Source organism: Oenanthe melanoleuca, chromosome 14 (genome assembly GCF_029582105.1).
Source record: "Oenanthe melanoleuca isolate GR-GAL-2019-014 chromosome 14, OMel1.0, whole genome shotgun sequence".
NCBI lineage: Eukaryota > Metazoa > Chordata > Aves > Passeriformes > Muscicapidae > Oenanthe > Oenanthe melanoleuca.
In genome coordinates this window covers 9,027,408-9,049,347 of record NC_079348.1, presented here as the reverse complement: position 1 = coordinate 9,049,347, position 21,940 = coordinate 9,027,408, and positions in this window count along the sequence as shown.

Genomic DNA, 21,940 nt, shown 5'->3' with positions numbered 1-21,940 from the left:
TTTAGTACATTTCAACTAATAAAAACCTTTTTTTTTTTTCCTCTAGGAGACCCATTAAAGCCTCATCCTATTTAAATTTATAATGTTGTTATGTCACTTTTGGGCAGCCAGAAATTGAAACATCCATCTTCTAAATATATCCTTATCCTTCTCAAACATTGCTTAGAAAGGTCTAGCATTGTTAAAAACCACAATTTGGCCTTTTAAATTAACTGGTAATGGCATGATTTGTTTCCAAATCTTTCTCACCTTCTTCCATATAAAAAAGACACAGCAATACAGAAAGGTAGCTCATACTGCTCTAACAAACCAAGATCCACAGCCACAAGATCCACAGGGCAACCTGCCTGTCCAAGGATTTCCTGAATCATGTCACCAGCACTCCAGGTAGGACACCAGTGGACTGTATTTGGATACATGTGAGACAAAGATAAAACTACCACAGCAGAATGTGGTTTTTGTAGTACCTGCAAGTACTGAAGCTGAGGTTGCTAAAAGAGCACACAGAAAGACAATGAATCTTCTGTCTCTTTTGCAAAGCCTGAGCTGAACTTTAGTCTCACCCTTTTATTAATTCTAAGCCTTGCTCTGTCTTAGCCAATTTGAAGGTAGAGCCACCTTACTTTGCTTCAGCTGTGTAAAAGCTGCTTTCCCACTCAGGCCAACCTGCAGCTGGAGACAGGTAACTGCAGCAGGAGATTCATCCTGTCCTGCAACCGATGCAGAAATCAGAGGGACTGAAGAGGCCCCTACTGTCCTAATCCATGGAATTCACTTCCCAGAATTCCTAAAGTAACTCAGTGCAATTAGCTTGGGGCAGAAGGCAAGAGGTTAGGGCCTGAGCTGTCACCCCATGAAATCAGAAGAAGACATGAGTGAGAAATGAAACAGGAGTGGGAAACAACCCATCGAGAGCTACTGGCTCCCCCCTTGGCTGAAGCTGCACCATCCTCTCCTGACACTCTCAAGGAGTAGGGGGCACTCCTGCAGAGTGTTTACTTCTCTGCCTGTGCAGATACTCACAGCAATTCAGCATCAATACATTTTCACTGTTACCAAAACTATAAATATCAGCTGTGTACAATATTGTTAATATTATACATTTTGTGTCCCATAGAGGAAGGTTCTCCAGCTGCCCTGGTGGTCACTGTATTCACACCAGGCAGAGGATCCTTCAGAGACCCCATGGCACCTTTGTCAGTGTGCACATAATCCAGTAAAAAGGCCTGGCTGATTCACAGCATTCCTGCTCTGGCTCACAAGGTAATAGCTACAACCTTCTACAAAGCTCTTCCCAACCTATTTAATTGTTGGACCAACTGGAGATACAACTGGAGAGAAGTGCACATGAGCTTTGTAGAACAGTATTGTCACCTCCACCCCAATCTCAGTCCTTTTTGGGGATATTAAGAATGTTTTTTGGCACATTTAAGAATATAATGATTGTAAAATGGTGTAATATTAATGATTCAAATGTATTTCATTTTACCACAGTCCCAAAGAGAAGGTGTTTATTACCAAAAATAAACTCCAGCAATAACTGGGATTGCTGTAATCATTCAATGCATTTCAGCATCTTTTGCTGAGGCTGCAGATTTTTACATTGTTCTTTAAAGTATTCTACAATACAATTCCATCAAAAACAGGACAAAAGAAGAGGATCTATCATTCATGAAAAACACTGGTTTTATCAGTACAGTGCCACAACACAGTAATGATTACAGTTTCAATCACTTTTCCAAGAAAGCAAGGTAAAAGAGAAAGAGAGAAATACCAAAGCATGCTGTCTGTTCACTGTGACCCAGTTTGAGAGCTGAGACAGACCAATTATTGTTCAGAAAACAGCATTCCTTTTTACTGTGCAATGACTTAACCAAAACAATAAATTCATGCATATTTAAAAGTCATTTCATTTAAAAACATAGATGCTGCCAATCTTCCCAATCAAAGGACTTTTCATATCCCCTTTATTTGGTACACAGGCATGACAGGATAACTGTAAAAAATATTTTGTAAAGTTTTTTCTGAGTCTTGTTTTCCACAGAATTTTGTTTGCTGTGGGTGCAAGAGAAGGTAGTATTTTATACGTGGGTCATTCAAAATTAATTCTACATTTTACAGCTTGCACTTTTTTATATAAAGTAGTTTGTAGTAAAATCAGAGTTTAAGAAAAACTAACAGTTGGACAAAAATAGAGAAACATGGATACATATCAAGGGGTGAGTCTAAACAATCCAAAGAGTGACTGTGTTAAAATTAACCTTGCTTTTTATGGAAATAACTTGTACAAATGTATTTGTTTCACTGTTTTTCTTCTCTGTGCACTAGGCCATGTAGAAGTTTCATATTTTTCTTTTAGAAAAGTAGCTCAAGATTATTTCTAAGCCCTTTATTATCAATGCAGATATCTAACAACTTGCCTTATCCTAAGAAACAATGCAATCCTCATTTATTTCTCATTAAAGATGCATTGTAACACTAATCAGCTAAAGGTATTTTACTTGAAGCTTCTGAAGTTTATTTTTAAGTCTTCAACATGTTAATTGCTTTACTTTGCCCTTGGCTTCCCAAAAATTAAATACAAACACAAAACTTCCTGTGGAAGTAAAGTAAGACCCATTAAATTTCTTTACTCCTACACAACACTACAGGAGTAAAAATTTAAGCATGTACATTTATTGCTTGCCATTTCCACTTTGTTCCCCCTTCCTCACTCCCCCCCTCTTTTTTTAAAGCAGCAAAGTAAATAATTGTTGTCCTTGTTAACCTCAATGATTAGTTGCAACTGCTGAACTTTAGGACATTTCCTACTTCTGAGTGTGCTTCTACTTCCACCTGTGCTCCTATACTGCACACCCTGGGGAGAAAATCCAGTTGCACAGACCATAGGGGCCAGAGAGGTGCCTTCCCTGCTTAGGGCAGTCTGGCTGATCAAGATCCCTGAGCCTTGAACAGAAATCTGCAATAATGTATAATTGTCATCCAGTCCAATGGAGAGAAGGGCATTAAGTTACTCAGGGTTCTTTTTATTTCCTTACACATACTAATTAGTAAAAGTCTCAATGTTGTTTTATGATTTGCAAATGCAGAAAGGGTGTTTGTTACAGAATTCAATTATGTGACCTCTCCATTGGTGTATCTGAAGACAAACTATCCCTGAATGAACCTGCTGCCATTCCTGAGTTTCAGGTAAGGAACTTTGGCACTGCAGACTCTGGGATCTGTCACCCAGGAGCATGATTTCAGTGCTTCCCACAATGCTAGGAGGCAAAAGCCACTTAACTTTGGGACAGTGAGAAATCTCTCAGTTACAGGAGGACCTGCTGATTAGCATTTCCAGTTTTAATAAAATCTAGTGTAGCTACTGCCCTGGGGACTGAAACGTAGTGCAGATATTGTTTTGAAATTAGGACATAGCCTGGCAGAGGCTGAGCAGAAAAACTAGTTGGCTGTAAACCAGGCACACTCAGAGATCTGACAAAGGCTCAGACTCCAGCTCTACAGCCAAATCTCCCTTAGCTATGGCCACAGGAGTTAACCTCTTCATTTTAAGTAAAGTTCAAGCCAGTATTGGAATTAGTTGGGTCCTTCAGCATGAGAAAGTGTTCAACCCAAGTTTTTCTTTGCAGAAAAACTGTCTATTAACAGTGGAAAGATTCCCCATTTCTCCTGGGGAGGTAATCCTTTCATTATTACTGATGACTTCTCTCATTCTTCTCTGGCTGTTGTCACTCACTGTCTCAAAGATGAGCGAAGCCAGAGCTTCAGGTACACATTCAGTGCAAGCCTTCATCTCCCAGGTATGCTGTAAATTCTTACTGATCTTTCCACCCAGCTCACTTGTGGTTTTTATATTTCAGTACATAAAGGGTTTGTAATTATTCTTCCCATGAACTCTGAATGAATGACATCTTAAGTAAGGTCTGTTAATGAGACAGAGATCAAACTGATGCTTGATGGCAACACTCAGAATTTTTCAGCATCATATTAAAAAATGATCCAGTTCATAGTTCACTTTCAGTAGTAGCATTAATACTTCCAACATACCACAGACTAACTGGTGAATATTATGCCTATTACAAAATAAGAAACATAAAGGGAATTAGTTGGCAAATCTGATCAATTTTTAATTTTAATGAATTTTTAATTTAATATATTTTAAGATTAATAAATCACTTCTTACCCTGAAAAATATAGAATATAATTAGGACTGTCTAGAAGTGTCATTAAGCATACAAATCCTTAGCATAATAATTACTAATAAGGTTTATTTCTTACCTTCTGAACTTACAGTTTGCTTAAAGTTTGCCATTTTCTTTTGAACTTCTTTATACACATTAGATAAGTAGAACATGAATTGCTGCAACATACTTACATTGTATAAGGATATATCTTATTAACTTGTTTCTGGGGTGTCTCAATATAGTTTTGTAGCTTTATTCTACAAAGCTTTGTAGCTTTGTTTTAAAGAGATATTTATCTCTTTTTCCTCTTTATATCAATGCTAGAAATTGCACCTCCATTGCAAGAAGTTTCTATATTAGTGCAACAAGGAATGTATTTGTAGAAATAACTCTCAACATTTAAGCAAAATATTTCCAAATGTTTTTAAAAATCAAAAACTTTTTAATTATTATGCTGAATGCATGGATGAATGCAATTACATCTTTATTATTCTGACCCATCAGCCCATCTGAGGCTGTAGACATGAGCTGTCTTCTCTGCAGGAAAATACTGCAGTGGCCTCATACAAGACCATAGGAAAGAGTTCACCTAAAGAAATAGTAACGACTCATTTTCTTATAAACATCTGTGTTTGCCAGGTCAGGGGTGAAAAAATGCTTCATTGTGAAATCTCTCAGTTAAGAAGAACAGTCAAGCTGAAACAAAAACTTAGAAACTGCATTCTTCAACACAATAAAACCCTTGCAAATACAGAGCACATCCATCAGTACCATTTATTTCTCAGCTGGAGAACTCACAGTACCTTTTCTTCAACTTTTATGATCATCTTTGACTCATTACTTTAATACTACCAGAAAACTAAATAATGTCCAGTGGTTTCACTGCAGAAACGGCCTCCAGCTGTGCACAGGGTTTCTTATGGGGTGAGACACTGCAGCATCATGGAGGGAACAGGATAAGCTGAGTTTCCAGGAGGCTCTTGTGAATTCAGACACTAATTATCGCAACTTAAATTCAATACAATTATTTTAAATTAACACTTAGGCCCAGAAATAGGGAATTGTCCAGCTGGCCCTCCACATTCAAAGGCTTAATAAAGAAGAAGAAAGGATAGACAGGTAGATTTTTTTTTTTCCTGAAACAGAGCTTTCCTTGACTGAGCTCTGCCTGAAAACTGGTACCATGACAGCAACTAATGTACTACTGAATATGTGCATTACACTTTATCACCTCAGCCTTCAGCAGGTAATATTTCAGTGTTGAGTACAGAACAAGACATGTGACTAATGCATTAAAAGTCTTGATAAAAATAACTATTTAGCAAAGAAAGCTTTTTAGTAAAAAGCCTTATGTGTTTGAATAGTCTTACAGCCTTTGCAAAGTAGAACCAAATTTCCCTCAAATTAAGACTCAAAAAGCCTTTAGAAACATTATTCAAAAACATTTTGATGTGCTGGAATTGTTAGCTCCTTTCTAAGTGACATCAAAGGAGAAGGAAATTAAAATCTTCATAATCCTCCAAAATATCCTAATTTCATTACTTGACCTGATATCAAACTATTTGGAAGGGCTGTATTCAGATATGTGAGCCTGTCATCATCTCTGCTGCTGGACATTAAATTTCATCAGGCACATTGTAAAAGTAGCAAAGGTACTAGAAAATGTATTACTTAATATTGAGCCCCAAACAAAACATGTGGAAGTAATTGTATTTCCTTACCCTGCTTCTGAATTGGAACTTTACTACTTTGAACTAAGGCAAATCAAATGCTTGAACATATTTATGTATATAGGTCTAATTAGTGAATTAAATTCTTGAACCTTCTCTAAAAGCTCTTGTGCTTTTGTGTAAAGGAATTAGAGCAAGAGAGAACTAGTCAGAATTTCAAATCCTCTGAAGTGCTGGTGTGTTTTTCACTAAAGGCCACTGAAAACAGAATCTACACAAGGTTTGATATAAAGGTATAAATTTGAAGTTTACATTTGGTTACAAAGTGTCTTTGAATGCTGAACAAGTTTGAAAATTTCTGATTAGCTGTCAATGATCTTATGAGATATTCAGAGAATGCATAATCAGAACTCCCCCTTATCTTTACACATAACTGCACTGGGTGTTGACAAAGAGAAATGCCCAGTGAGAGATGCTTCCAGCTGCTGTTGCACTCATCATGTGCCTTTGACTTCACTCTCAGCAGCACATTTTCCATTTTCTGCTGGATGATGCTGTTTAAAGGGAAACTGGGAGAAAGCAAGCAAGATACTACTTTGAGATATGAACAACAGTACAGATCCCCTACTGCCTTCTCCTGCAGAGAGATGATGTGTTGGGGTGACAGGCTGAACTCCTGAAAGACAAAGGAGTCCCTGCCCTTGAGACAAGTTGGCAGAAGGCAGAGGTGAAGGCAGTTGATAAAGCACATTGATCAGCTGGCTGGATTGGGAAGTGTGAGGCTGATCAGTGCTCCAGCAACACAGAGCACTCTCTGTATGAAGAGCAGTGGAGATTTCTTTTGAAAATGTGTGCACATGGAGGGAGAAAACATGAAAAAAAAGGCCTTTTCATATCTGTGTTCAATACATGCACTTTTTTAAACCATACTGGTGTGCTTTAAGGCACAGCCAGCCTCTTCAGCATTGCCATGCAGCCCAACACACTCCAGGGACACCTTGTTCAGCTACCATGATGATCTTTGCAGACAGGCCCAGCTCAAAGCCTTCACACCATTATTGATTAAACTTGGCAATTAGCTACAAATTGTAAAAAGCTTTATGAAGCTCTTTCCAAAATTTGTCTCAAGAAAAGTTGATCTCATAATTCACCTCTAGCACACAGCAATTTTCAGTCAACATTTCCTTTTCTATCCATTTCAGGTAGTATAATACAACTAAAGAAATCTGAGCAATCAAGAGAGTTGGAAAAAAAAAATAAAGCATTTGTTCAGAAGACTGAAACCCACAGTTAAAATAAGACAGATTTTAAAAGCAGCAGGAAGCATTAACATTTTTATGTTACAGACTACATCTCAGTCATACAAGAGGAATTGCACAAACTTTTCCACCATTGTGGTGAAAAATAGGTTTTCTTAAATAGAATGGAAGAATTTGTAGCCTGACATTTATTTCTGTGCCAATAGCAAATGTACTCTCAGTCTCCCCAAATTCTATCCATCTGAAGGCTGAAGAGAGAAAATAGGGCAGCACCTCTGGAGGACAGTGTGTATGTGTGGTTTCAGAAAGGACAGCAGAACCATTTGGCTGGTCCAGAACATTTACAGTAAATGTTTTTCAAGCTTTGTGTCTGTTGTAGTATTTCTCAAACACACAAACAGAATACCCTCACTTTTAGTCCTCTACATCAGTTATGTAGTAGCAGATTTGGGGATGACCAGTGGCAGAACAGGGTTGCCTACCTTTGGGAGAAGGAGATTTGGTAGGTATTTTTAAAATTATTTTTTTAAATTATTTTTTAAAATTTTTGTGAAAAATGCTTGATTTTCTTCATGCTGTCCCAGTCAATAACAGACCAGGTTTTCAAAGTCGACTAAGCACCAGGCATCCCTCCTAGTCTCTGTGATTCCATCCCATTTCAGTCTTCAGTCAAAGCAGAGAAAAGACCAGGCAAACAATGAGGATGGCATGGAACGTGGAAGACTGAACTACTGAACTCCACATCCTGACACAGCTGCTAGCCTGAGCCAGGCTTGGAAAGCTCCAGCAGCCTCAGTGCTCCACTGAAAGGAGCAAGAGAGCTGCACAGGCTCAGAATCATGGCTTTCAGATGGTCAGGAACTGAAATAACCACGTTGTGCTGTGGAACAAAGGAACAGAATCAAAGTGAGTAACTACCAGTTATTTTATCTGCTGATTACACTTAAGTAAGTCCTACAATGTAGTATCTGCAGTTATTTAAGATTGGTTATTTTCACTGCAAGGAGAGAAGAAAACAGATCTGCATATGAAAGGTGACACTTCTGAAAGTAAATGCTGGCTTAGAGACTTAAATATTTAAAAAATATTTATACATTTGTGCTTTCAAATGCCCACATTTAGACAATGGAGGTTTCATCTGAATAGAGACTGACCCGTAGTATCACTGAGTTCACTGAGAATTACAGGCCAAGAACTCGGGGAAAAGTATTCTGACAACCATCCATTAGGATGAACCTAACCATTGCCCTCCAAATAGCTTTCTCCTTTGTATATACAAGAATTGTGAGCATATAAGGTTATCAGTACTGAATATTAAAAAAAAAAAAGAAGCAGCCTAAGGGGTGCAATAAGAAACATTAATCTGGAACTCCACTTCTAATCCAATTTAAAGAGTGCTTATGATCATAACTAAATTACAGAATTACTAGGAGTTTTTTCTACTTTGAATTCTGGAAAAAGGAGGCTAGAATAATATTTCAGGGCCCTGTTTTGATATTATTTCACTGATTTGAACTATTCCTAATTTTAACTAATCACAATTTCTCTTGGCTTTTTGAACGTTAAAATTAAACTGGGTTACTCTCTTTGTCATAACAATTATATGGAACATAGATTAAGGCAGTCAAATTAACTTGCTTCAGACACACTGATAAATTTGTTAGATTCTTCCTGCACATGCCAGATCATCATCTGACTAATTATGTTTCTACAATGTGCCACGTTGACTGTGATACCTCTTTCATGATGATCAATGAACACTTTTCTCTTTTTTAAATAAAAATTAAATATATGTTATTTTTAGAGTCAGATCAAGTTTTCAACCCAACAGTGACTGCAAATACAGTAAGCAAGAACATAATACTATATATTAAAGTTTCTGTGCAGCACATTAAATCCTGATATCCTGTGGAGACGTAATCACATTAGAGCTCTAAGCATATGTAATACTTCTACTTCTTGACATGCTGGAAAAAAGAAGAAACTTTAGATCATTGAAATAATTTCATATTCATATACCACCTCTAATTTATGGGACATGACAGCAGGTTATACTGTTCTTCACATTGCTGTTTGGTAGCATATTCATAGGCATGCAAGTCTCAAATAAGCAGAGCCACTTCATTTTGCTAAATTTCAATAGAAACAAACAAAAAGAAATCCTAAGACTTTCAGGCTCCAAGATGTGCACTCCAGTCCAGGGTTAGTGATCCTAAAACTTTGATTCCAGACTCACATACTCTGGTGACAAGTCCTTCTGTAAGCATGGATTGTAATGGACATCAACTCCCAAGGGAAGGGTTTAGCAAAGCTCATCAGCAAGTTGAGCAGAAGTGCCCAGGACTGTCTTTCATGGTCAAGGACTAATAAAGCAGATGAACATCAATAATGTGCTTTGTTAGACAGCTGATAGCCTGGGAATACCCTGAGAAGGCAAAAGGAACCAAGGAATGAAAGCAGAACTTACCAGAGGTGTTGGGAACCGTATCAAGGAGCGTGGCCTACATGTGTCCTCTCTGGGCCTCCATGAGCTGTTCTGCCACAGCAGAGCTCTCATACATCAGTATGCAAGTGCAGAAGTGCTCTGGAGGCAACAAAACATTCCTGCACTATCACTACTTGTGCATATTGTTGTCTGCAAAGATTAAAAAAAAAAAATTCACTTTGTTTCATACATACAGACACGCTTGTCATACATACAGACCCTTTTGTTGTCCGACAATCTGACATTGAAAGAGAGAAAATGGTATTTGGAACGGGACCTCTGGGTGTCATGTACCCAGACCCTGCTCAGAGCATGCACTTAAGCTGAAATAAATACATAACCTCTTCTTCCCTTGACAATCAGCATAAAATATTTATGAAAAATAAAATCTTACTTTGGCACCCTCTAATTGCAGTTCCACTTACTGCTCCATTTTTATTAAAGAAAATCCAGTGATATTAGAAGTTCAGTGACCTGGCTTCACAGTCTGGGTAGCCATGTTATTTTGCAGGCATTTTCTTGCTAGTCTTTAAGTTGGCAAACTGGAACATAATGTCCCACAAACAGCACGTGTCCCAACATCTACAACTACCTGGAATTTTACTCCAAAAATTCCATTCCACTTGAAACAGAGATTGAAGTCCTTTGTAGCAAATGAGGACAAGGTTATTTTGTAAGAATCTACTTGCTAGAAAGTTATTTTTATTCATATCATTAAAGCCTGTCCTTCTTACTTGTTCAAAGAGAATGCCAATCTGATCTACTGATCACAGCTTTTGAATATGCACGGTTCAAAACTTTCAGAATGCATGAATTTACGCATTAAAAAAATAGATGTGTTTTTGTAGTTCATCTTCTAGAAGCCTTATATGGTAGACATACAAAATTTGTTTGCCAATTCCTTTTGTCAAGACGAGAGAAAAAGTAATTTATATCTATTAAGTTCCTATGACTAGAACCACACTTCACTGAGAGTACACCTTAAGCAAACCTTAAGAAATTCTGGCTTGCTTTCTTCTCTAATAAATTTTGCAGAAACAAAAAATATACATGCTATAAGATAAATGAAAGAGCTCTGGGCTTTTTTTCTTACTTATTTGTTTGTTTGCTTCATGTAATCTACAAACTCTCATGCAGGGTACTGATAAAACTCCCTAACATCAACCTGAATTTTAGTTTTTACACACCACACAGACAACATGAAAATGGAGATGTCACACCAATGCTGACCTTTGAAAATCAGTTAACTGCAAATGGGTGACTGAAGCATCCACATCCTTTGATAGGCCTCTCCCAGTATTGGCAGTTCTTGAAATCTGCAGCAAATCTTTCCATTCTTGCTCCATTTGCCTCATGTAAATTTCATCTCACATCAGTAAAATCTCAGTTATGGTATATTAATTACTCTTTCCTCATTGCTCTGTCCTGGATTTAACTAGATTTCTTTTTAAGTCAGTGCCCTTGCCACAGGCAGTGCACATCCAGCACCATTACAGAATTATTACAAGCCAAGGATTTCTGTCCAAAGGCTCTTATCACCCTAAGACCACAAGCTGCAGGGAGCAACTGTCAAGATTATGTTTAATAATTCACAGTACACCAGATTCTGATGACTATATGATACTGATGTTAAATCTGATTTCGCCTCCACTAGTGTGCTTATCAATGTGCTTTATCTGTCTCCATGCTTTCTGGAGATAGAAAGTACTCTTTTTAAGATTCTGTTGGGTTAATGCTGACTTTATTTTTCTCTCCTCAATAATTATCTTTCTACAATAGAAATAATAAACAATATCCTGAACACATATGTATTACAAGTTTGCAAGCCTATCTTAGGAAGTAGATTGGAAGAAGGATAATCTATACAAATTTTATGAACCTTCATTGAATGTTTCCATATTTCATCCATGTGTGACTTCAGACACTCTCTCAAATACAAAGAACACTGTGTAGAAATGGAGGCAAAAATGTAATTTGTGTTATGGCAGGAGCTATCAAATCTGGAGGGAATTTTTTGAGGAGGCTTCCCTGGAAGAAGCTATTTGAAAAAAAGCAGCATTTGGGAAGGCATCAAATCAGCAATTGTCAAAGCAATAAGATTCCACATAAGGCACCAGCCCAAAAACATCCCTTGCCACTTATAACATTGGTTTATTCACAGTCCTGCTCTTCATTGGCATAATATAATGAATATGCAAATTTAGTCATTGTTAATGACACCAGTTATTTCCCAGTTTTGCTTTAAAACCCAATGGGAAAGAATTACTGCTATATATGTATCTGTTGTTTAGCAGGCCCATAAGACCCACCAGAAGATTACAAATATTCTGATTTTCCTGATTTCTTCATCTGGTTATGAATTTTTCTCCTTATAAATGAGTACCAGGCCAGTGTCATGGGACTCTTAACACAAGCACAGCAACAGCAGCAAAAATCAGGATCTACTTCTCTTCTGCAAGACTCCCTGAGGAACTATATCTGATGACTCAGACACTTTACTACTTGTTTATAGTGTTTGTATGCACAGAGCTGTGGGAAATGATAAAAGCTGGTACCTGCGGGTGAAGGAATAAGAAAATAGAAAGATGACTGATCAAAGCAAATGTTTCTGCCTGCCTGATTATAAAAGGAAAATAAATGAAAAAAACCCGAAGTTCTAGGTCACTTATAGCAATACTTACTGAGAGTGACTGGCTGGATGTTCATCAAATGGGCAAAGCAGTCTGCACAAAGATTGGGCACAAGATTCTATCACCTTTCACACATGTGCTCCTAGGTCAGATCCTGTTCACCCCATCTGCAGCAGCCAAGACCTGCCCATAACAGATGCAGATTATCCCTTTCCACCCCATAGGAGTAAAAGATCAACAGGAAGCCTGTAGGAAGCAGATAACACAACTATCCCACAGGAATGCTTCTCTCCCTACCCTCACACTGTGGCAGAGCTCGTGCAGCTGCTATAGGCAAACCCTGCTACCTATCAATGATGCTTTCCAGAAAAATTAAACGGTTGGAATTCAATAAGCAGTTAAGCCATTTCCCCATAAGAATTCACTTCGAGGGGGACTGCATGCAGATGCTTAAGATAAACACAGGGACAGTACAGCATAAGACTCACATTCAAAATCCAACACAATGCCATGAGAAAAGAGATTTCAGCGGCACAAACAGAAGACAAATACCACAAGGGTGCTACTGTGCAGTCATCCAACATGATTCTCTGTGCATTTTTACTGTTATTGCTGTTATGATCAACACCAAAACTCCCAAGGAATGGACAGAGGAATGACCAACAGTGGAGTGTTATTGCCTCTCTTCCACACTGCAGGGATTCATTATCCCCAGGTGGTGAGTCTAAGCAACCAAATTAATTTAGCATACTCACCACTGAGCATGTACTGAAGTTGCATTAAAAAAATTTATCCTGCATGAAAATTCTCCCAGTACACTTTCACCACAAAAATGTTGCAAGATGCAAAGTCTGAAAGGTCCATCACAGACAGTAAGCAGTTCAGAAAGTTTAAGACATGAAACACAATCCTCATAGAATAACCAGACCAACTCAGATTTCTGTAAGCCAGCAAGCACAGGGGAAAAGCCTATCAAAAGGCAGTTCTTGTAATTTGCAAGAAAACATTAAGTTTCTGAGGATAAGATTCTTTTTTTAAAAAAACAGTAATACCCAAGTAAGTCTTGCATAACCTTACAAAGCATTAAAGAATATGGAAATAATGTTAAGAACACTTCAAGCATCTCCCAGACCCTACAGCATCCTGAGAACAGGAACTGTGAGACAGTCTGTCTTGTAGTATTAAACATATCAACACTTTGTTATTACTAATGGCTCTGTGAAATGGATGGAAACAATTCACAGTGTAACTGCCACACAGGGGAATAAGAAAATCCAATTTGATATCTTAGCAAACTACAGGACAGAGCAAGACAATTCACTGTTGTCGTAAAGAAAGCTTATGATGAAGGAGAGGTCTATTTCTTTTCATCCCTAGTATGCAGTCTCCAAAAACATCACTCAGATGATAACTTTCAATTAAGATCTATAATGACAAACAGCTTTTTCATATAGCAAAACCATAAATCCCTTTTCCATTTTTCTTAAATGTCTTAATGCTAATCATGACATAGATGTAGTATTTGCATACCTTCTGGGGCTGTATATTTTCTGTTTATATGCAAATCTGAAATAAAAAATTGGAGAAGTCACTAAGCTTAGTCTAAATTTTAATTCAGCATGTGTCACAAAAAGCAAGGCAGCAGGAAAGGCAAAGGAATATAAGGTAATAGATTTACATTCTACAATACATTCATATGGACAAGAAGGGGATTAAAGGAAAATCTGGGAAATCAGGGTATTTTATTTTCTTTCTCATTTTCCTTCTACCTCCCCAAAAAACAGAGTTTGCCTCACATATTCTCCCTTTACAGTTGGTTGTTTTTGTTTGTTTGTTTGGTTGGTTTTTTTGCCATTTCCAGTTTTATAGTTTGTTATTTACTGTTGAAAAACAAGAAAACAGCGCTTATGGCAAGCCTGCTACCCTGTACAGTTCAAAGTATAGAAAACCTAGTATTTGGAAGTGTGTACACACATTTTGCAAAAACCCTACAAAGATCAGAGCTTCTTTTAAAAGAAATCATCATATGTAAAAATTTCTGTTCTGCAGCTTTATTATTAAATCATGTATCTAAGCAAAGTGTCCATTACCAACAGTGTAAGATTTAAATCATAAGCATTAGCTATTCCATAACTGCTTGGAAATACTGCCAGTATAAGGAACGATCAAAGTGACCAAGTAACCACAGCAAGAATGAAAAGTCTAAGAAATGGGGCCTCCAAAGGTAACACCAGATATATTTGTGAAAACCACCCACACTGACTCCAAACACATGGAAGACAAACCCTACAAAAGGATGATAATGCACAGACTTATTCAATAAAAATCACCTCAGTAAATGTAAAAACTACATGGAAAACCCACCAAATTTAATTACAATTCTGTTCTCCATGGCTTATTTACACAGTTTTTTTCTGATATTAAAAGACAAGGGACAGTACGTCTGCTTCTGCCCATGCCCTGTCTTTTTAAAATTCATACTAAGTGACTTTAGAACTAATCTCACAAGTCACTCTGGAAGTAGGAACTTATGCAAACCTGGGGTTCAGGCAATGGTCTTAAATAGCATTGTTGACATGGGAAACATCCATCATGAGGCTATTACACATTCCTGAATGTTTTATAGCACTTCTTCTTTCCTAATGTAGCGAGATCAAGTTGGGTCCTCTCATGCGGAAAATAAAATGATGCTTCACTTTCAAACATTAAAGAAATCTCCCCAAGCTCCCAGAGAAACAGGAAAATAGATCTGCTATGTATAGAAAGTATGGAAATAAGAGGTGGAGCTGTCTCTTCTAGAGGAGTCATCCCAGTGTCTCTACTTTAGTGGTACAGAAGGAAAGCCAGAGGGGAAAATTACCCTTTCCATGATCTTCATAGGAAAGGCACAAACCTTCTTTTCACACAGGACAAGGAAGAAAACTGGCACCCAACCCTGGGTTATTGCGAAGGAGCGGAGAAGACACAGCACTTCAAAGGCAGCAGTGATGTACCCAGTAATTGCCTATGATGAACATGCACAGAGCCCAGTGATTAATGCTTGAATCCCTGAACTCCCCTATAGTTCACCTTCAAGAAACATGTCTTGATCTACCTTCCTTATTCCATTTAACCTTTACATCCTCTGCTTTCAGCAAGTTCATTCATTACCCGAGAGCTTGGCAAAGATTTCTGGTTCTGCTAAAGAAAGCCCCACACACGCACATTCAACACCAGCTCAGAGACTGTTTTTTCCAAGCCCTCACAGCTCTGTGCGAGTCAGGAATGCAAACACCTACACTTCACAAGAGGCACAGCTATAATGATCCAAAACACTGCCAACCAATGTGTACAAATATGGCCCATCAATACTCAATGAGAAAACATGACCTGTGACTGCCTCTGCTCCTTGAATCTTAATGGATGAATTATCCTCCCACCTCTAAAAGTGACAGAGACCAATACTGGACTCACTTTATTTTTTTTAAAGCGATATTTAGGGTTTTGTAAGGGTTATCTTTCTATCTAATTTTTCTATATGTTTACCACCATTTTTTCCTAACTAAATCAGCCATCCTTATCTTGGTGGTTTGCAGTATGCCATACACTTATTAGCACAAGAATCATTTTTTGTTTGTTTGTGGGTTTTTTTAATCACCAGTAATAACAGACACCATGAATATGAACTACGTGGGATTTTCTTGCTCCACAGCTATTATGCTGCAGATCAAGCTGTGAAAGATTTTCTAGGACACTTTGCTGCAGATGCTGGAGAGTTCTGCTCCACATTTTGAGAACAAATTTCTGTTCCATGTTTTGAGAGCTAATGAAGTAATTCCTCATGGTCCAGACATTATTGTTCATTCACTTTACACCTTTTCCTTTTTCAAAGGCAGAAGTTATCCAAAACCCTTCACAATGAAAGATGGACAGGGTCAGGTTTCTCCTGGAGAAATATATAGACTAAATATGCACTTACCTGTATCTGATGCACATTTCACTTGTCCCACAGAGAACAATAGGGGCTGCTTCCAGGGCTGCATAAGAAATGCTATACTTATATAGTTATACCATTTCCCTTTATCAGATAGCCATCCCTGCATATCACTGGCAGGCTGGAGACTTGGTTTATTTGTAGTCTCTTCCACTTAGAATTTTCAAGAAGTGACAGTACCATCAGTCCACTGAGTCACAGACACTGCAAATAAATCAGACTTTGCATGACAGATGGTCATTCCTTTAAGAAATTTCCTTTAAGAAATTCCACTTTGTCAACATCTTCCATAATACATTACAATATGTGAGGTAAACCTTGAATAAAAATGCATGATCCCAGTTTAGGAATAACAATTCTCTATTTTTGAATTCTTAATGACAACAGGGTTTTGTCTTTTAGACTGAAGGATTAGGAAATTGTATTTATAAATTCCTTTCCTTGCTCTGCCAATGACTTCTCTTTCTCCACAGAGTTAATGGGCTTATTTTGTAATGCTGATCCATAACATATTAAGTGCAACTGAAACATAATGGCCAAACTTTTGCTGCAGTCCCATCTGTTATTCCAGGAAAGTTATTCATATCTGTGTCTCCTTCTGTAGTCTATCAAAAGCTGAGGTCAATTGTATTTACCAATTTGATGGGGTGCTATACAATTAACTGAAACCACATACAATACATAAACTGTGAGCAGTTAGATATAATTGGCTAAAGAATTATGAAGGACCGCTACTTAAAATTGTATTAAAAATTACAGCTGAATTAAATCCTGTTCCATTACACAAATCAAGTCCTTCTGAGGCCTGGAAACTTCAGATGCATGGTTGTAAACTTCATTTCAGATTAATTTGCCTGGGAGTGCTGTTGAAGTAAAATACCCAGGGAAAAACAAATATACTCAAAGAGAAAAGATCATGGAGTCTATAACATGGACTGAACAGAGAAAAGACAAAGGTTTCAAGCTTATTTTTGAAGACCTAAAATGTTTCTGGTCTCCCGGCTTTTTGAGGGTTTTCATGTGTAGCACAAATATCTTTTTAGTAATGAGTTGTGATTTTAAATTTCAAAAACCAATTGTGAAGTTAATTAAAGTATTTTTTGCCATATATTTTATAAAAAGAAGTGAACCATTTTCCAAATGAGAGAATAACATTAATGATGGGAGCAAAGGACTCACACTCCTTGGGACAAAGGGTGTAGCTATTGACCTTCCTGAGGATGGAGAAAAGGCAGGTTTCCTCCAGAACCTCCTGCCTTACAAATTCTCACATTACAAGTCTCCGGATTTCTCTTTTATGAGTATATTACTTCCCTCAGTGACAAGTGTTGCAAATTGAGTAAATACTAGCAAGAAAAAAATCATTTAAATTTTGACACCTCCTCCTCTATTAATTCACGAGTTCCTTCCTCGTTTAGCTTGCCAAGGAAGAACAAAAGAAGCGAGGCAGCCATAAGGGAAATACCATAAAGGGCTGAGCAGTGAAGAGCCTGGAGGCATTTCGCATTTCGCAGACAGACATTAAACATCTGCTGCCTTTCTGCTCAGCCGGCAGCCACCCCGGCCAGCCGCGCGCGGCGGGGACCAGGCAGCGCCCTGCTCCCCACAGAGAGCCCTCCCCGGAGAGCGCTGTCACCTTGGGGGTCACCCGCGGGCAGCGCAAACGGTACGGCTAAAAGCTGTGGTTTAAAATATTATTGCTTTTAAAGTCATCCATGCCAGGGGAGGTCAGGGGAGGCGGGCAGGGCAGGACAGGGCAGGGCAAGGCCCTCGAGCCGTTCTAGCGCTGCCCGGCCGATGCCGCCCAGGGGTCCGTACCCAGGCGGCCGCCACAAGGGCCTGGAACACCTTCCTGAGGGAAACCCGGGCACCCCGGGACAACACCGGGCCCCTGTGAGACAAACCCGGGCACCCCGGGACAAGGCCGGGCCCCTGTGAGACAAACCCGGGCACCCCGGGACAACACCGGGCCGCTGTCAGAGAAACCCGGGCGCGGCACGCAGGCGGTTGTGAGGGAAACGCGAGCACACTCCCACGCCGCCTGTGAGACGCTGCGAGGAGGGAGCCTCGGGATGCGCTCTAAGCCGTGTTTTTGAGGTGCTGGCACAGCCGGCGCCGCAGCTCCCATCCCCTGCTGAGGCCGCCGGCTCCCCCAGCTCGGGTGCGGCGGCTGAGGCGAGGTTGGCCGAGAGCAGCCGCTGCCTTTCAGTGTTAACTGCAGCAGGGTGAGCACGGGAAAATCATCCCGGTTTTAATTTACAGAAGGTTGCTGGAGGAGGGCACCCCGCGGGAAGAGAGTATGGGAAAACTTTAGATTGATGAATAGGGAAAAGTTTCCGCAGCAGCGCTGATCGGCAGCCAGCAGTAGCCGCTGGGAGCTGAGGTGACCTTTCAGAGAAAACCCCTCCGCAGCCAAAAAAGTGGCAGATGTTTTGTGCAGAGAGGAGAGCTTGTGGCAAAGCCTGAAACTGAGAATTGGGCTGGCAAAGAGCAGCTGAAGGGCACATGAGGCTGTTCCAGGCAGCTGAGGCAGGGCTCGGCTCCCGCTCACCTGTCTGCGCTTTCTGTCACCTCTCTGCAGCCAAATGCCACCTGTGCCACGGCCTCCGCTCATCGAGAGCCTGAGAACGGCGACTCTCAGCACAGCCTGGGCCCTCTCCGGCCACAGCATTGCTCTGTGCCCTGCTCCTCTGTTCGGGTTGCAGCCCTGTCTCTCTGGAGGGTGGCTGACAGGTATTCAAGAGAAGGTGAAATTTAGGAGGATGACACAAAATGTCAAGTGTCACTGACATTTGTGTCAAATGACACAAGTGTCAGGGAAACTTGCATTACTCTTTATGACACCAGCCTTTCCTCCTGTGCCACGGAGATAACACACACCTGCTCAGAGAGGAGGCCACTCAGGGGCTGTAATATTACCCAGGTAGCTGTTCCTTAACTAAAAGACTCTTTTCAGGTACCAATGTCCTTGATCCAAAATATCTTTCAAAGAAGATGACAGGAAAAAAAAATATGTTGCAATCAATAACACTTGAAATTTCTCAGCTTGCTGTAATACTGCCCTGCTGCAAATTGGAGGGGGAAGAAAAAATACCCAGACACTTTGCTTTTTTTTATTGTTAGACCAGGCAATTTACAAAGTTCATCCTTTAATGCTGACCCCTGGACACTGCAGATATCCAGGACAGTTACATAATTTGAAGATTCCATTTTTGTTTATGAACTCTCAATTTGCTTTTCACAAATGAAACCAATAACTGATTGGAACAAAAGCCAAGGACATCTGATATGAAAGGATATGATGTGTTGCTGTTGTCTGACATTCCAGATTGATTTGCAGAAAGCAAAGTTGTCCATGAAATTTAAAAACAAGCAAATATATGCATTTTAATAATGTTTTGCCAGTATCTCATCCCACCAGCCAGTCACATCTGGGCAAGTACAATACTCGGTGCTGGCTCTCAACATTGTCTTACAAGTAAAATGCACAGATTTAACTTCTACAATAAATATGTCACTGTCAGACTCTTATCAGTGCTTATTTACATATAGATGTGAAGATGGTTTCAGGAAAACCAACCATAAAACCAAACCATACAAATGCAAAATTTGGGTGCAAGGTGTGGCCACTGGCTCAGGCTATCTACAATCTTGCAGGGTTTTTTTGTCTATTGCATCCGACCTATTTGTCTAAATTATGTGACATTTCTGAAACTTTATGCTATCTGGGAATTCTCAGAAGAGATTCTAATTCTCAGAATTTGCCCCTTGAAAAGTTGTACTGTCTTCATGAACCTTGACTGCTTGTTAACAGCAGAATTCATATACTGGGGTTTTTGTTGCTGTTTCCTAGACAACCACTCCAGGTTCCCCCAGAGCTCTTGCTTTTGTGTTCCCTGATTAAGATGTACATGCTGCCTTTGGCTGATCTTATTTGTGTGAACAGTATTAATTTTCGTAGGTGCGATATTGATTAACTTTTTATTTTCTCAAACAATATTAATTCCAGTGTTTTATAAAGGATGATAGGATTACATGAATTTTAACTTTGCTAAATTATAGCTTAAGCTCCCTAATGTGTAAGTTACTCCATTTTCTTTTTGCTCAAGGCAGTTTCTGGTTTATACAACAGACTGATTGAATTCTATGGTGTAGTTTTTTCAGTTTTTATGCAGACCAGCCATAATTATTACATGCTCCTCTTGTCCTGTGCATTCCTAGTGCTTGCTTTTCAGTCACTCAGCCATGGCATTTTTCAAGTCTGTCACCTCAAGTTGTAACTCAAATATAAATGGCAGGGATGGCCTTCTCTACTTTGGCTACTCCTGCTACTTCCAGACCCTTGCAGCAGATTTTTTTGACAGTACAAAAGCCATCAAATCTGGCATCTTGTCTTGGCTTAGTGTCTGGTAGATGATTAGATTTCAGCTAGGACCAACTTGCAATCCACACAATGTTAAATCAGTTTGGCATGAGGGAAGGAGGGGCAGCACTGCACTAACGTGGGTCTGGGTGAACCTGACTCATGAGCTCCTCTCTTCCTGCCTGAAAACAGATCCATTCCTTCACCAGCCACATAAAAACATACTGAAATGACTCAACAGTTTTCAAGAGGAACAAACCACAAAAGTGTTACCTCAAACTTCAGGCTGAGTTTATGTGCCATGCTCTTTAGGAAAAGTGAAAACCAAGAATGTGCTTAATGGGCTACAAAATCAGAACCCTAAGGGGAGTTAAGATCTGGCCAGCAAATGTAGTGCCTCCAAATCTTTGCCTACCAAATTTCATTCCTTTGTCTCTCCAAGCATTTTCTATATTAAAATATTAATACACAGATTATGTTGCTTTACTAAAAATTAATTATAGATGGAGGTTTTATTGTCATGAAGCTTAATTCACTTACAAAATCCTACATACTGGGCAATGTATATCTGATTTGTATCTCATAATACATTAAAAACACTTTAAGCCATGTTATTTCAAGTATATATCTATTTTGTATTTTTACAATATGGACTTTTATTTTTGTGAGAAGTTTGAATCTTACAGAATTTGCCCAATTGAATGCATTTATTTTACTTGCTGAAAACTTGTCTCTAAATAGGCCATTTTTTTAAAATATGAAGATGAAAATGCAAGAATCTCAAGCAGAAACATTATATGTGCTTTTCACCAAATCCTGAAGAAATACAAAATAATGCTTACTTTTATAGATCACCATCAAGAACTAGTCCTGTGTTATTTGTGTTAATAAGATGACCTGGGGAATACAAAAAATAGATGAAAGGTAGGTGACAATTCCTGATTTTATTTTTATGTAGTTCTTGAGGGAAAGCCTCCATTTCTCATGCTGAATGAAACTCCATTTTGCTTCCCACAGTGAGCAATTGCTTATGAATGCTTTCAAGTATAACTTGCTATCTGAATAGTATCTGAATTCACTGCCTGAATAAGGCTTTGGTTTTTTTAAGGGGCTTAATGTGTCAAATTAGAAAGATTACTTCTTTAAGAATAGTGGGAAACAATGAAGTCACAAAGTTTTACTGCTTGACTGTAATTCTGGAGCATGTCCTTTTGTAAATACTGGACTAAATACACAACAGGTTTTCTGTTGGTGTGATGCTTTAATATATTTTACAATATCCTTTACTGATGCCTTGTTTTCTCACATGGCTCTTTTTGAGGAGTATTATAGACAATCAGTCAGCTTTATATGTTTCAGAATTGCTCCTGATGCCT